This window comes from Coptis chinensis, chromosome 1, assembly GCF_015680905.1.
Source record: "Coptis chinensis isolate HL-2020 chromosome 1, ASM1568090v1, whole genome shotgun sequence".
NCBI lineage: Eukaryota > Viridiplantae > Streptophyta > Magnoliopsida > Ranunculales > Ranunculaceae > Coptis > Coptis chinensis.
Window position 1 is genome coordinate 86,460,884 of NC_141456.1, and position 16,429 is coordinate 86,477,312.

General features: G+C 42.2%; 1 protein-coding gene across 2 annotated transcripts in view; it reads left to right on the plus strand.

Moving 5' to 3' along the window:
• SHH2 (DNA-BINDING TRANSCRIPTION FACTOR 2) overlaps nt 1-16,429 on the plus strand; it is a 39,021-nt gene that overhangs the window by 11,265 nt on the left and 11,327 nt on the right. The window lies entirely within an intron of this gene.

The following is a 16,429-nucleotide window of genomic DNA, read 5'->3' on the forward strand; positions in this document are numbered from 1 at the left end:
CTCCAAAGACTATTTCTCTCTTCCCCAAAACACCATAACCACTTACCCAAAAGCGCTTGGTTGAACGCTACCATACTACGCAAACCCAAACCACCAACGTTTTTAGCCAAACAAAGAATCTCCCACCTTACCAAATGATACCTATGTTGCTCTTTGGAGTCATCCCATAAAAAATTCCTAATAATGCTCTCAATCCTATTAGCAACTCTCTTGGGAATGACAAAAAGAGACATAAAGTATACTGGAAGAGAGGACAAAGTACTCTTAATCAACACCAAACGACCCCCTTTCGAGAGATACCTACACTTCCACCCTGCCAACTTATGTTGGAATCTCTCAATAACGGGGTCCCAAATATATTTAGAACGCACGTCGGCCCCAAGAGGAAGACCCAAATATGTACAAGGAAATGAATCCGCTTGACAATCTAACACCGACGCAAGACGGCTCAAAAAGGGAACACTCCCCACACCATACATTTTACTCTTGGCAAGATTCACACGAAGCCCAGAAACTGCCTCAAAACAACAAAGAATGCCCCTCAACCACCTAACCTGACCCACTTCTGCTCCAAGAAAAATCAAAGTATTATCAGCAAATTGGAGGTGAGAAATGCGGACCATGTCACTACCCACTCTAAAACCTTCTAAGATACCCCTTGAGTTGGCTCTCGAAATCATTCTACCGAAAACTTCCACCACCAAAATAAAAAAGAGAAGGGAGAGTGGATCACCTTGCCTAATGCCTCTCGAACTCTTAAAGAAACCTGCTGGAGATCCATTTACTAGGACTGAAAAGGATACCGACGATATACACTTCCACATCCATCTTCTCCCATTTCGCCCCAAACCCCATCCTCCCTAAGACATAGTCGAGGAACCTCCAACTAACATGATCATAAACCTTCGTTAAATCAACTTTACAAACAATACCCGGCTCACCACTCCTCTGCTTATCATCAATAGTCTCATTAGCTATGAGGATTCCATCGAGAATCTGTCTATCGCTAATGAAAGCCCCTTGCTCTTGAGAAATAATTTTAAACAAAACTTTTTTCATCCTCAAAGACAAAACCTTAGATAAAATCTTGTAAGCACTCCCAATCAAACTAATTGGTCTCAAGTCACTAATATCATCCGCGTTACTAACCTTAGGAATAAGAGCAATGAACGTGCTATTCAAATGATGTGCAAGGAAACCCATATCAAATAAGTCTTTCACCATGCTCATAAAATCCACATGAACAGTCTCCCAACACCTTTTGTAAAACTCAATCGGAAACCCATTTGGTCCTGGGGCTCTACCCCTAACAATAGCTGCCTACACCTCATCCTCCTCAATAGGACCCTCTAGAGATCTTTTCTCCTAATCGGAAATGCTATCCAAACACAAATCGTCCACCGTCAGTCTAAAGCGACCAGGTTCAGTATACAAATTACTATAGTAACCCACAATACCTTCTCTGAGGTTATCCTCTCCTGTAATTTCACGCCCTTCTATTCTCCAAAAAATTAACTCGGTTTCTAGCTTTGGCCAGTTGGTGGAAAAATTTAGTACATTGTTTGTCCTCAATTGTCAACTTTACCTTTGCTTTTTGTTTCTAAAAAATTTTCTCTCTTCTTGCCGAGACTTGAAAGTCGGCTCTAAGCTTATCCCTCAAATTTCTTTCTTCATCGGAAAGAAAATCCACTTCCTCTTTCAAGTCTAACTCCCTAATATCCTTGAGAAGCTCTTCTTTCCACCTATCCATTCTCCCAAAAACCTCTCTATTCCACACCTTAATCTTTTCTTTAAGTGCCTTCAACTTTTTTGAAAAGATAACATCAGGTTGCCCTGCAAAAGAGAACGAGTTCCACCAATCCTTAACATTCTCCTCAAAATTAGGGTCGTCAATTTACATGAGTTCCAACCTAAAAGGGGTAGGTCTTCGCGACCTACTTTTATTATCAAGGACAATGGGATGATGATCAGATGCCGAACTAGGAACAACATTCTGAGACAAACGAGGCCAATCTTCCTCCCAATCAACACACCAAAAAACGATCAAGTTTAGAGAGAGAGGGTTATCTTGCCTACTAGACCACGTAAATTGACCTCCCTTAAGAGGTAAATCCAACGAGTAATAAAATCATGAAAACTCACCATCCTCGAATCAATATGACAACCGCCTCTCCTATCGCTCGACAGCCGAAGGACATTAAAATCACCACCTATGCATCACGGGTAAGCACTCCCAAAAGCAAAAGTATCATCCAATTCGGCCCAAAATTCTTGAATATTCAAACCATTGAACGGACCATACACACCGGTCACAACTTTACGCGTAATCTCGCCCCTAAAGAGGCAAATGACTGATACTATAAAGGTGCCCACTGCAGTTTCAAATACCTCAACCTTCCCTTTGTCCCATAAAATACACACACCTTCTCTAGTGTCGACTGCCGGAAGAAAATGCCAGCCCACATCAATAATACCCCAAATGTCATCTACCACAGACTTTGGAAACTCTTCTAGCTTGGTTTCCTGAAGGATCACCATGCTAGCTCTCGTTTTACGGATACAATCTTTAATCGACGGTCTCGTCAACACACTCCCTAAACCTCTTACATTCCACGAAAGGATCTTGTGATTCATTTAAACACATTAGATTTCCCTCTTCTAATACTACCTTCAGCATCATCGCCATAATTAATAGACGATGTGAGTCTCTTCAACTCCTTTTCAAGTTTATTTCTCCCCCCCCCCCTAGTACTCTTCACCCCACTGAACTTACAATCGTTCCCCGCTGCCCCGACATCATACTTTCTACTCATAACAGATCTTAGAAGTTTCATAACCTCACCTCTTCTACTAGAAAAAGATAAGCCAACCACTTTTGCAATCTCTTCCATGTTATCAAACAACCACTCCACTGTCACTTGTTCACTATCTGGTGTCACAGAAGGTCCCCAAGCAATGGGAATAACACTCATGGGACTGCCTCGTTCCATCTCTATAATATCTCCACCTTGTATATCTAGATTAATCAATCGCTGGGATCAACTTCTCTATTGTTGATTTCCCTATCTAGGCTGATATGAGAGACCCCATTATGATATGACATCGCTAGAGCCAACGTCATATCTCTGAAATATGATTTCTGTGCCAGGCCATGATAAACAGGAGAGTTGGAAAATCTAGCTTTAGTTGATGGTTCGGCTGAAATAGGAGAGTCTGATGTATGCATAGCCTGGTGATTAAAGAGTGGATATTCCGGCAATTGAAATGCTTCCTGCAAAGCATCCACTGGCATAGTATCATAATCAAACAAAGAAGTGAGTAAACCGAAACTATTAGTCAAAGGGAGATTCGACACAGGGGAATGAAAAGAAAAGTAGGATCAGGTATCCCTAATGCTCGAGCCGGTGATTGGAAGTGATTAAAACACTGAGGTATAGCTCCATCTCCTTCCAAAGAAAATTCAGGATAGAGCAAAGCTTGCATCTGATGAGAAGGATCTCCCTGAAGCTTGTCGTACGCCAAGTGAGTTTTCACTACTTCCATCGAATTGAAGGTTTTGCGTCACCAACTTCCTGCCCTTGTACAATAAGGGATATTGCAGAATTTTCTCAAAGCTGATGCCTCTCGTCTTCTTTCAGTCTTGATAAGAAACCAATCGATTTGTTGAGGCATATGGATCATCTAAAACATTCAGTTTTTTAGAGACACTTATATTATATTTCTCCAAGTGAGAGTCACGAACAATGGAGGGAAGAAGAGAGACTTGTTTTTCGAACTTAGCTTCTTTTGCAGTCTCTGTAACAGCTTCTTGTTGCTCAGATGAGACACCATCGAAAATATTTGCTACAGTTGTGCTAAAACTCTTTCTGGGGCTCGAGCTTGATCTCTTAGCTTTCTTATAATGATCAGTTTTAAAACATCCTTTTGGGCCAGTATTTATAACATCAGTACATTTTGGGCCCCCACAACTAGCTGCCTCTATAGTGGACTAGATACCTGTGTGTGCATATTTTAGCAAATAGATATGTATCACGTGGTAGCATCTTCGTAAGGCTTCGGATATGGTCTTGGTGTGGGTAGAAAGTACCAGAACACACTTCAAGTCCAAATTCTCTTACTTCCTAGGTTCGGAAGTGAAATAAGAAGAAGAGGTTCGGAATTGGTTGGAATAGGCTCGGAGAACTAGAGGTTCGGAACCGGTTGGAGTAGTAGGCTCGGAGAACTGGAGGTTCGGATCTAGTTCGAGTTGTAGGCTCGGAGAACCAACTCCTGACTAGGAACACCAAATCCGAACTACTAAGTTTGAAACTCCAACTCCCAATCCAACCTAAAACATGTTTTTCATTGTTTAAAGTCAATAAAGGAGACCTATTTGACTTGGGAAACATGGGGCTTCTAGAAGAGTCAAGATGAGACTTAACAAGAGACGGTCTCCTAGTTAAACACTAATTGGGAAACCTCATCTATTCATCAAGATGATACTTAACAAGAGACGGTCTCCTAGTTAAACACTAATTGGGAAACCTCATCTATTCTTATAAATAGAATAGTTGAACTACGCTTTGAGTTTGATTCCTATACACGATATCGTGGGCGACCATTAAAGAACGTGGTTCAACTCATCATCTTCTAAATCTCTTCTTCTTATTGATTCAATACTTCAAGTTGTTCTTTGATCATCAACAAAATATTTGTGTTTCTTGATTAGGAAAAATCATCACACACCTGATTAATACCGTCTGTGGGACTATCTGAATTGATTTGATTTCTTGGTGAAATTTTTTCGTTCTAGGTTCTCCTACCCACCGATTTTTTTTTTTTTGGGTTGGTTGTTCTTTAAAAATATATATATATATTTTCTTCACTTTGATTCAAAATCATGGTTACTACAAGAGCCGATCACGAATCAAAGTAACGAGGGGAATAACGAGATCAATAACCCACATGTTACTTCCGAAGACAATCTGAACGTAGAGGGAGATCGTGGTTTTGGGCGAGTCGTGAAGAAAATGAGCCTAACAACGATACTCCCCAATCTGCCATAACCAACCAAGCCATCATGGATCTTTGTGATGGCGAACGTGGTCGACGGGGAGGCTCGTTTGCGTTTCTTACAAGACTACTACCGCGACGCGGGAGGTCGTTCACCTCCAAGAGTTGTTGCCTCTTGATGGAAACGCGGCGGTTCCGATCCCACCGAAGTCTCGACCACAGTGAGGTTACGTCCCTACACCTTATATACCTTACTTATTTGGGTATCATAGCGACCAACCGTTCGGATTATAATCCGTGGATCCATGATCCCACCCAACACGGGCTCACACTTCTCTTTCTCTTGGTATTCAAGTTCTCCGAGGTACGAGGATGGGCGTCGAATGTGTTTGCCCGAATCCACAACTATTAAGGTCAACCTCGCACGAAGAAGACTTTCGGTTTCAAGGAACTTTCATTGCCTCGGAATCCACCGGTTCCCGATCCAGTTTGCAAACTCCTCCACTCGATCTCGAAATCGAACCACGTTATCATCAAGATGAGAACTATGAGAGTCTAGGTCCGAGGTACAAACACGAGAGAACTCAAATTCATGAACCGACTACTCTTTACACAACTTCGAAGCGAAATACTAGAGGAACTACGAGGTTCAAACCAACCAAGATGGATGAGTCGGTTGTTCGGGGTCGAATCGAGGGTGACATTGGAACCCCTTTTCACGACATGTTATGAGTGGATACATCCCCCATGATTATAAACCAATCGGGTTCTCTAAATTTAATGGCAAAGGAGATCCAAATTCTCTCGTGCTTCGGTTATCGTCAAGCATGGTGGGTCTTTCTCACGAAAAGATCATTATTTGTGCCGTATTTTGCTTCAAGTTTGGCGGACTTCGGCACTCATCGGTATTAAAGGCTACCCAGGCGAAGATTCACGAGTTTAAGGTGCTATCCATCAATTTCATTCGCGAAATTCGATTCTGACCGACCTACATTAAAACCCGGCGATGATGCGCTTTGATATGAAAATCGAAAGGACGAAGCGTGTCGGGATTTCACCAAAAGATTTAACGAGGTTCAATTGCATGTTGACAACGTTGATGAGACCACTCGCCATTGTGGCCTTTAGAAAGGATTAGATCCCGCTTCCCGCCTTACATACACGTCTTTGAAGAAAAGCTACAAACATGACGAGAGTTACGGTTTCGGATTGATAAGTATCGCGAACCGAAGAAGACCTATTGGGCGGGGACTCTTCTCATAAAAGAGTGATAACCGGTGTCACCTCCACTCTGTTGGTAGGAGTTCGATAGTTATTATGATGATAGGAAGTCCAAGGAACCACGATCGGACCCGCAAGTCCGTCGACGAAATTCTATCCGGATAAGTCCAAGAGGCAAAAGGTTAGTGACCGTCGGGAAGTGAAAGCAACTACCCCCGGATAGGGACTTTACCACTTTAACTCATCACTACGAGGACATCTTCGATGCCATCAAGAACAAGAACATGTTAAAGAACCCTCCAAAGATGAAACCCTGCTTTTGGAGCTAGGAATACAAACGATTATCTTGTAAGTTCCATAAACAGTGGTCATGGAACTAAGAATTGTAGGTCTCTTAAACATGGAATTCGGGATCTCGCAGTAATCCGTGGGTTACTAGATGAATATAAGGGTACTCGATTGAGAATACTACCGCAATTCGACACCAATGTACCGCAATCGCGAGGCGAGAACGGATAAGGTAGTGATTCACACGATCGGGGGGCAATTCTAAACGCCCATTTGAAGAGTTGAGTAGAGGCAAAGGTACCGGGAAAGACAGTGAAGCATTTGCGAAGCATTAACAATGTCACTTCCAAACCGACCAAGGAATCTAACTCCGCGGTTGTTTTCAATCGATGACGACGCAAAAGGGGTTTCTTTCCACACTTTCGGATCGTTGGTTACGTCTTAGAAGTTCTTTGGGTGTGATATGCATAGGATCCTAATCGACCACAGGAGTTCTCGCAGATATACTTTACTATCATGCTTTCAAACAAATGCCGATTCTAGAAACGGAACTTCATCCCGTGAAATCTTCTTTGTATGGATTTAATGGTGACATGGCCGATGCAAGGAGAGATTGAATTGACAATCAAAGCCGCCGACGCCTCTAAATGTCAACTTCACGATTGTCGGGGAGTTACGCAATATAATGCTATTCTTGGTAGGAGTTGGCTTCATCGGCTGAAAGCGGTTCCAAGTACTTACCACCAAACCTTGAAGTTCCCTCACCAAGGCAATATCGTGGTGATCAAAGGAGATCAACAAGCTTCCAAGCGATGCTATCTATGCGACTCTTCTAAAAATGGTTCGAGAACCGCTCGATAATAACATCAGGGGTTGGTGCACGCCAAATAGCAATTACTGAGCGAGTCTCCCTCTCAAGACATAGTGTTGGCACCTTTGGATATAATTCCATTAGATTCTATAGGGCCGGATGAGAGGAGGACTCCCCAACATTAGAACCAACACGAAGTCGACATAGGAGATGGTTCCGAACCGCGACGAGTCTCAATTGGCACCATGTTGGACCGAGACTAGAGAAGAGTTGATAAATTTCTTACAAGAATTCGAGATGTATTTGCTTGGAGTTATGAGGATATGCCCGAATTGATCCCTCCGTCATTAAGCGCCATAAGCTCAATTTGGATCCAAACGTCGTGCGGTTAAGCGAAACTTCGAAAAGATGGGTCCCAACGTCGGAGGCTATCGACAAAGAGGTGGATAAATTGCTTAAGGTTAAGTACATACGAAAAGATCACATACCCTACTTGGATCTCTAACGTTGTAGGCTGTTAAGAAAAGAATGGGAATCGCTGAACGCGTGTGTCGATTATACGGATGTGAACAAGCAATCGTAAGAAGGATTGTTTTCCTCTTCCTCGTATTAACACATTGGTCGATGCCATGCCAATCGCAGGACATGAGATCTTCTCTTTTGTGATGGCTTTTCGTTACAACCGGATACTCATGTACCCTCCTCGATCAAGAGCATACTACTTTCATCACGGGGGAACATATTGCTATCGGGTTATGCCTTTTGGTTTAAAAATGCAGGGGGCGCATCAACGCTTTGTCACAACGATGTTCAAAGATCATATCGGTGATTTTGTCGAAGTCTATGTTGGCGACCTCGATCAAAAGTAAACGTAAGTCCGATCATCTTGTACACCTTCGTCGTCTTTCCGGATCCCGAGGAAGTATCGGATGAAACTTAACCCAGTTTAAAATGTACCTTCGGTGTTACCTCCGGAATTCTTAGGACATCCGGTTACTAAACGTGGAATTGAAGCTAACCCGACCGGATCAAAGCTATTCTTGATATGCCTTCTCAAGGTCTCCGAAAGAGGTACAATGGTTGGTTGGGCGTCTTGCCGCGACTTAATGTGTTCATTAGTAGAAGTTCGGATAAGTGTCGGGTTACGTACAAGTTACTAAGGAAGAATATACGCTTTGATTGGACCGACGAATGTGAGATGGCTTTTAAGGACTTAAAAATTATTTGTCCTCCCCTCCCGCTCTCATTACCCCAAGCAAGGAGACGCGTTTTAGGGTTATACTTAGCCTCTTCCGAGCATGCCATCGCCATCATTATTATTAGTACGAATTGATGAGAGGAATATCGAAAAGCCTGTCTACTTTGTTAGAAGAGCCCTCCCGGATGCGAAAACACGATATCCGAAGATTGAGAGAATAGCTCTAGCTCTAATCTTTCTTCGAGAAGCTACGACCATACTTCCAAGCACACACCATCGAGTCATCATCACCGAGTATCCTTTGAAGTCGGTCTTGGCAAGACCCGGATAGGTAGGGACGTCTCTTGAAATGGTCCATTCAATTAGGGAATTTGACATTATTTATGTCGAAATTTACGAGAAGGGGCAAGCTTTGGTGAGTTCTTGATCGATTTTCCTCTAGATACCTCGGCCGAACGGTAGCGGTTCGAAAAGTCACCTCCTGCTTTTATGGAGTTAGGCGAACCTAACTTCACTTCCTCATAGTCGTTCGACCTTGAGTCATATCCCAGTTGGAAGTTGTTAAGTAGATGGATCTTCCAATGACCCGAGGAAGCGGTATTGGTGCGGTACTCTTGACTCGAGATAACACTAAGTTAGAAAAAATCGGTGCATTTGGGGTTCAAGGCATCTAACAACTAAACCGAAGTAACGGCTATGCTAGCGGGCTTGTCTATGACATTAAACTTAGGGATCTGACATCTCACAAGATTCGATTCTCAATTAGTTGTCAGGCAACAGATTGAGGGTGGTTCTGGCTTCGAGACCCTCGTATGGCTCAATACTTGGAGTTGGTTAGATCTCTTTACTTCATTTTGAAGATCTAAATTTCATTAATTTGCCTAGACTAGACAACGGGCATGCCGATTCACTTGCCTACTTAGCTTCTTTGCTTGGGGATATTGAAGCTCGTTCCATTCCCGTCGAATATCGGTCGGTACGCCTAGTATTGAAAAAGAATTAGTTTGTCTTGTGGCTCGATTTTGCGAGCTCCAATGGGGACTGGATGGATCCAGTATCGTTCTTATCTTTTAGATGGCACTCTTCCCAGAGAGAAGACGAAGCCTGAAGTTGTTAGCCAAAGTGGGGCGTTATTTACTTGTTGGTGAGAACTTGTATAAGAAGTCTTACTTAGGACCTCACCTGCGATGTGTTACTCATGCCGAGGCTCATACTTTACTTGAAGAGATACACTCGGAGAATGTGGAAATCATCTTTGGGGCGATCTTTGGTACTCAAGATACTCCGTGGGTACTTTTGGCCTTATATGCTTAAAGATCGCGGACGCTTATGTCCTAAGTGTGATGCTTGCCAAAGACATGCTAACTACATCCATGTTCCAAAGAAGAACTCCATCCTCGGCATCTCCGCGGCCATTCGCTTCAATGGGAATGGACATTGTTGATCCCTCTACCTATAGCTCCCCGGTAACATGAAGTTCCTTTTAGTTGCAATGCATTATTTTACTAAGTGGATAGAGGCGCCCTTTAGCGAATATCGGGGAGGTTGATGTCACGGGTTCATCCGAACAATATCATTTGCGGGTTCGGATTACCTAAAGTCATTCTTTTTCGATAATGGGACACAATTTCGGGCACCAAAACACACGCTTTTGCCGAGATGGGGGCATTGTGCAACTTTTCTCTTCTCTGGATATCCTCAAGGTAACGGTCGGTAGGAAGCCTCTAACCGTTATTTTGGATAATTTAAAACGGAAACTTCGTGGAGAGAAGCGGATTGTGGGTTAAGGAGTTGCCTAAAAAGTACTTTGGGCCTACCGAACAACTCCTCGACGCTCGGAGAATCACCTTTCACTCTCACTTATGGTACCGAAGTCCCTTCCCATCTTGAGATGAGGTCACTACCCGAAGTCGATTTAGTACTCACCCCGACAATGAGGAAATTCTTTGTCGGAATTGGACTTGTTGGATGAAAAGAGAATCTGCACGCCTTTACGACCGGCATTTTATCGGCACCGGTGAAAAGGTCTTTTGATAAAAGAGTACGACCTCGATCTTTCAAGGAAGGGGATTTGGTCCTCCGTATGGACCCTGCACCTAAGAAGTTAGGAGCTAATTGGGAAGGTCCGTATGTCGTTGATAGGATAGTTGGCAATGGTAGTTACTATCTTAAATCCATTGATGGTGAAGTTTTTGTTAAACCTTGGAATACTGCAAACTTGCGCAAGTATTTTCAATAGAAGTTATCTTTCTCTTTGTTAGAGTGTTACCCATGGAACACTGCGAATTTCCGCAAGTATTTTTAATAAAAGTTATCTTTCTCTTTTCAGAGTGTTGTTTCTTTTAATTTATTATTTTTATGTTGGGTGCGAGATCCCATATGTTGGCCACAATTGTATCAGAACCTTAAGAAAGCTTTCTTTGGATAATGAGTGAAAGATCTCATATGTTGTTCCATGTGTGTGCTTAAGAAAGTTTACACTTAGCTTGGATTTTATCTAGCTAAGCGCAATTCTAATGCCTTATGCTTATAAGTGTCGTTTTATGCATTAGATATCAGATCATTTAAGGACTCTACAGGAAATAATACAGGGGCACACCCTACGTTCCTACAAAGTCTTATTTCTTAACAAAACTACGTTCCTACAAAGTCTTATTTCTTAACAAAACTAAAGGTTTTTACAGGAATTGACACAGGGACAAACCCTATTTTCCTACAAAACCTTGTTTTTCTAAGATTCGGAATATGAATTTGTATAAAATATAATTCTGTATACATATTTATGCAAATAAGGAGAAAAGAACAACACTTCCTAGCTAGCCTGGAACTTCACGTTTGGAACTTGTCCAAGTTCCAAACTCCACTTCCTAGCTAGTCAGGAACTCCACGTTCGAAACTCTACTTCCTAACTAGTCTGGAACTCCACGTTCGAAACTTGTCCAAGTTCGGAATTTCATTTCCTAGCTAGTCAGGAACTCCACGTTTGATTGCACGCATACTTGATTATTTTGAATCAAATTTAGCAAAGTTTCACTCAAAATAAATACTCAAGTATAGATAAGCATTTGAGTCAATTGCTAATAGATAAGTAAATTGCAACTTAATAGCATTTTAAGGATTTACTTATCGGGACAGAATCAGGTTTCTTCAGAGCTACAAAGCGAAGTTATCGATCAATTCCTCGCCTCATGCACATCTGATCATGGTCTTCTTCTTCGAACCTACTTCCAAACCTTCCCCTTCGGAACCTTGTTGATACTTTTGTGAGGCCAAATCATCCTCTAACTTCTCTTGAAGTTTGTCAACATCAATCTCAAGATCGGGATACAGGACGTCATCATCATGAGGGAGGGTTCCAGATGCCCAAGCTTGATCGAGTTTCTCACCATATCGCTTGTCGTACTCTGGTTCAAGAATGTCAAGCACGCGACAAGCGGTGGAGATACCATTCTTGTATGCTTGGAATCACCACATCAACTAGCTCGGTGTAGAATTCGTTCACCTCCTTTTACGCTTCTTTCATGAACTTCGAGAATCGAACCGGGCAAGCAAGGAATTGGAAGGAGATGCAAGTTGATCTCTCGGTAGCTCAAGCTCTGCGTTAGCTTTGCTTAGTGATTCTCCCAACTCCCCATTTATCAACCGAGCCTATCAACTCTAGTTAGATTAACGCGGCACTTTTGTTAACTTCGGTTAGCTCGGATTTTAAAGGATCCAGTTTCTTTTGTAAAGCCGTGGCTTTATCCTCATAATACATCTTCGTTCTTCAACGTTGCAAACTTCGCCATTCAAACGGTTTCGATCGGCTTGCCATGCCTCGCGGCGGTAGTCAAAGTGGGAAGCTCGTTAATTTAAGTTGTTTTTACTTTAAGAACTTCTTGATGCTCAAGTTTGGTGAATTCAAGGTCTCTTTCAAGATTCTTGTTCTTCTCTCTTCTTTCTAAGATCTCTCTACGAGCGGCTCGACTGCTTTCGATCTCGTTATTATAGTTAGCATGCTTGCCAAAGACATGCTAACTACATCCATGTTCGGCCGAAGAACTCCATCCTCGGCATCTCCGTGGCCATTAAAACTCATGGGAATGGACATTGTTGATCCTCTACCTATAGCTCCCCGGTAACATGAAGTTCCTTTTAGTTGCAATGATTATTTTACTAAGTGGATAGAGGCGGTTCCTTTAGCGAATATCGGGGAGGTTGATGTCACGAAGTTCATCCGGAACAATATCATTTGCGTGTTCGGATTACCTAAAGTCATTCTTTCGATAATGGGACACAATTTCGGGCACCAAAACACACGCTTTTGCCGAGATGGGGGCATTGTGCAACTTTTCTCTCTCCGGATATCCTCAAGGTAACGGTCGGTGAAGCCTCTAACCGCGTTATTTTGGATAATTTAAAACGGAAACTTCGTGGAGAAGCGGATTGTGGGTTAAGGAGTTGCCTAAAGTACTTTGGGCCCTACCGAACAACTCCTCGACGCTCGACCGGAGAATCACCTTTCACTCACTTATGGTACGGTGAAGCCTTCCTAATCGAGATGAGGTCACTACCCGTAAGTCGATTTAGTACTCACCCTCGACAATGAGGAAATTCTTTGTCGGAATTGGACTTGTTGGATGAAAAAAAGAGAATCTGCAGCCTTTTACGACGGCATTTTATCGGCACCGGTGAAAAGGTCTTTGATAAAAGAGTACGACCTCGATCTTTCAAGGAAGGGATTTGGTCCTCAGATGGACCCCCGCACCTAAGAAGTTAGGAGCTAATTGGGAAGGTCCGTATGTCGTTGATAGGATAGTTGGCAATGGTAGTTACTATCTTAAATCCATTGATGGTGAAGTTTTTGTTAAACCTTGGAATACTGCAAACTTGCGCAAGTATTTTCAATAGAAGTTATCTTTCTCTTTGTTAGAGTGTTACCCATGGAACAACAACTTTCCGCAAAGTATTTTTAATAAAAGTTATCTTTCTCTTTTCAGAGTGTTGTTTCTTTTAATTTATTATTTTTATGTTGGGTGCGAGATCCCATATGTTGGCCACAATTGTATCAGAACCTTAAGAAAGCTTTCTTTGGATAATGAGTGAAAGATCTCATATGTTGTTCCATGTGTGTGCTTAAGAAAGTTTACACTTAGCTTGGATTTTATCTAGCTAAGCCGCAATTCTAATGCCTTATGCTTATAAGTGTCGCTTTTATGCATTAGATATCGGATCATTTAAGGACTCTACAGAAATAATATCTGAGGGCACACCCTACGTTCTACAAAGTCTTATTTCTTAACAAAACTACGTTCCTACAAAGTCTTATTTCTTAACAAAACTAAAGGTTTTTCTGAGGGAATTGACCACGAGGACAAACCCTATTTTCCTACAAAACCTTGTTTTTTCTAAGATTCGAATATGAATTTGTATAAAATATAATTTCAGTATACATATTTATGCAAATAAGGAGAAAAGAACAACACTTCCTAGCTAGCACGGAACTTCACGTTTTGGAACTTGTCCAAGTTCCAAACTCCACTTCCTAGCTAGTCGAACTCCACGCTCGAAACTCTACTTCCTAACTAGTCCGGAACTCCACGCTTCGAACTTGTCCAAGTTGAATTTCATTTCCTAGCTAGTCGGGAACTCCACGTTTGATTACAGACGATACTTGATTATTTTGAATCAAATTTAGCAAAGTTTCACTCAAAAATAAATACTCAAGTATAGATAAGCATTTGAGTCAATTGCTAATAGATAAGTAAATTGCAACTTAATAGCATTTTAAGGATTTACTTATCGGACGTAATCAGTTTCTTTCGGGAGCTACAAAGAGTTATCGGTCAATTCCTCTTGCCTCATGCACATCTCATCATGGTCTTCTTCGAACCTACTTCCAAACCTTCCCCTCCGGAACCTTGTTGATACTTTTGTGAGGCCAAATCATCCTCTAACTTCTCTTGAAGTTTGTCAACATCAATCTCAAGATCGGGATACTGGGGCGTCATCATCATGAGGGAGGGTTCCGGATGCCCAAGCTTGATCGAAGTTTCTCACCATATAAACGCTTGTCGTACTCGGTTCAAGAATGTCAAGCACGCGACAAGCGGTGGAGATACCATTCTTGTATGCTTTAACCGACCACATCAACTAGCTCGGTGTAGAATTCGTTCACCTCCTTTTACGCTTCTTTCATGAACTTCGAGAATCGAATCGGGGCAAGCAAGGAATTGGAAGGAGATGCAAGTTGATCTCGGTAGCTCAAGCTCTGCGTTAGCTTTGCTTAGTGATTCTCCCAACTCCCCATTTATCAACCGAGAGCCTATCAACTCTAGTTACATCAACGCGGCACTTTTGTTAACCGGTTAGCTTCGGATTTTAAAGGATCCAGTTCTTTTTGTAAAGCCGTGGCTTTATCCTCATAATACATCTTACGGTTCTTCAACGTTAAACTTCGCCATTCAAACGGTTTTGACGATCGGCTTGCCATGCCCGGCGGTAGTCAAAGTGGGAAAGCTTCGTTAAATTAAGTTGTTTTTTACTTTAAGAACTTCTTGATGCTCAAGTTTGGTGAATTCAAGGTCTCTTTCAAGATTCTTGTTCTTCTCTCTCGGTCTTTCTAAGATCTCTCAAGCGGCTCGACCCTGCTTCAATCTCATTGGCTAGTCTTTCATTCTTCCTCTTGCTTATATCATAATCACCTTCTAATCTTTTAATCTTTTGGTTGGATATGAGGAGTTGCTTCGTCAAGTCACTTTTCTCTCTTGTGAATTTATCCATCGTGATCCCGATTCTTACGCAATGAGCATAAGTTGTGGACGATCCATGCTAGCTTCGCAGCGGTTAAGGAATTTACAATTTATGTATCGAGCTAGCTAGTGTATATAAACAAAAAGACAACCGGAAACGATGTAAGGAATTGAAGTACAAAATGGTTACCTTCAACATATGTCGACACATTATCGTTCCAGGCGCCCGTTCTTGGTACTCTTTTATGTTTTGCTTTCTCTTTGGGAAGCCTCATAGATTCAACCAATCCCAAAGCAACTCGTGGTCCTTAAAAGCGTATCTTGGTCGTAGAATCAAGGGATTCTCACGGTAATCCAAGCACTCTCGAATCTGGAACAAATGGGTTTGGAGTAAGTTTAGAGTTCAAAGATGTCGATTTAGTCTTTTTCCTTAAGCGAATGTCCTCATCTTGGGAAATTGGAGAAGGAGATTTCCTTTTATTCACTTCAATGGATGGAGCACGGTTATTGTCGGATACAATCTTGGTAGAGTAGGTTTGTTCCACATTTTTGAGGTTCATTATCAATTCGGATCGGATTGCATGAAGTCCACATTTTCAATATCGGTCAAAGGGAACTTCGACATTACTATCTACCCCCCATAGTGTCACCACCCACTTCAACATTTGACTTATTTGTATCATAAAACGTAAAGTTGAAGGTTCGGTGTTTCCACTGTACTCTTGATTCCCCGAGGATTGACAAAGACTCTAGACTTTCGGTTCTAATGGGATTTTCATCTTCATCGAGAATGATAGCGTTGGAAGCTTGCCCAATTCCTCGTTCGGTAAGTTTTTGTTATAGCCTTACTCACCTTCTCACCTTCGCTTACTCACCTTCATAACCCTCGACAACCTCGGGGAGGAGGTTTATTTGATTTGCTCGAGCTCCCTTTTTATGATAGAATTTGACTTGGAAATAAGACCAAGGACCTTCTTTGCCATAAAGGCCTCCCTTGGGTGCGAAGTTGTAGCGCTTTGGGTTCCCACCCATATACCCAACTCCGGGCTCCAAAGCTTGCAACTCCATTGGTGACATAGTCGATACTCACGAGATTAATAATGGGTGCGGAACTATGGACGCTTGGCGTTTCGGAGTTTGGGAGTGCAATAAGGGCTATCCGCAAAGATCTCGTTCCACAAGAGTTAA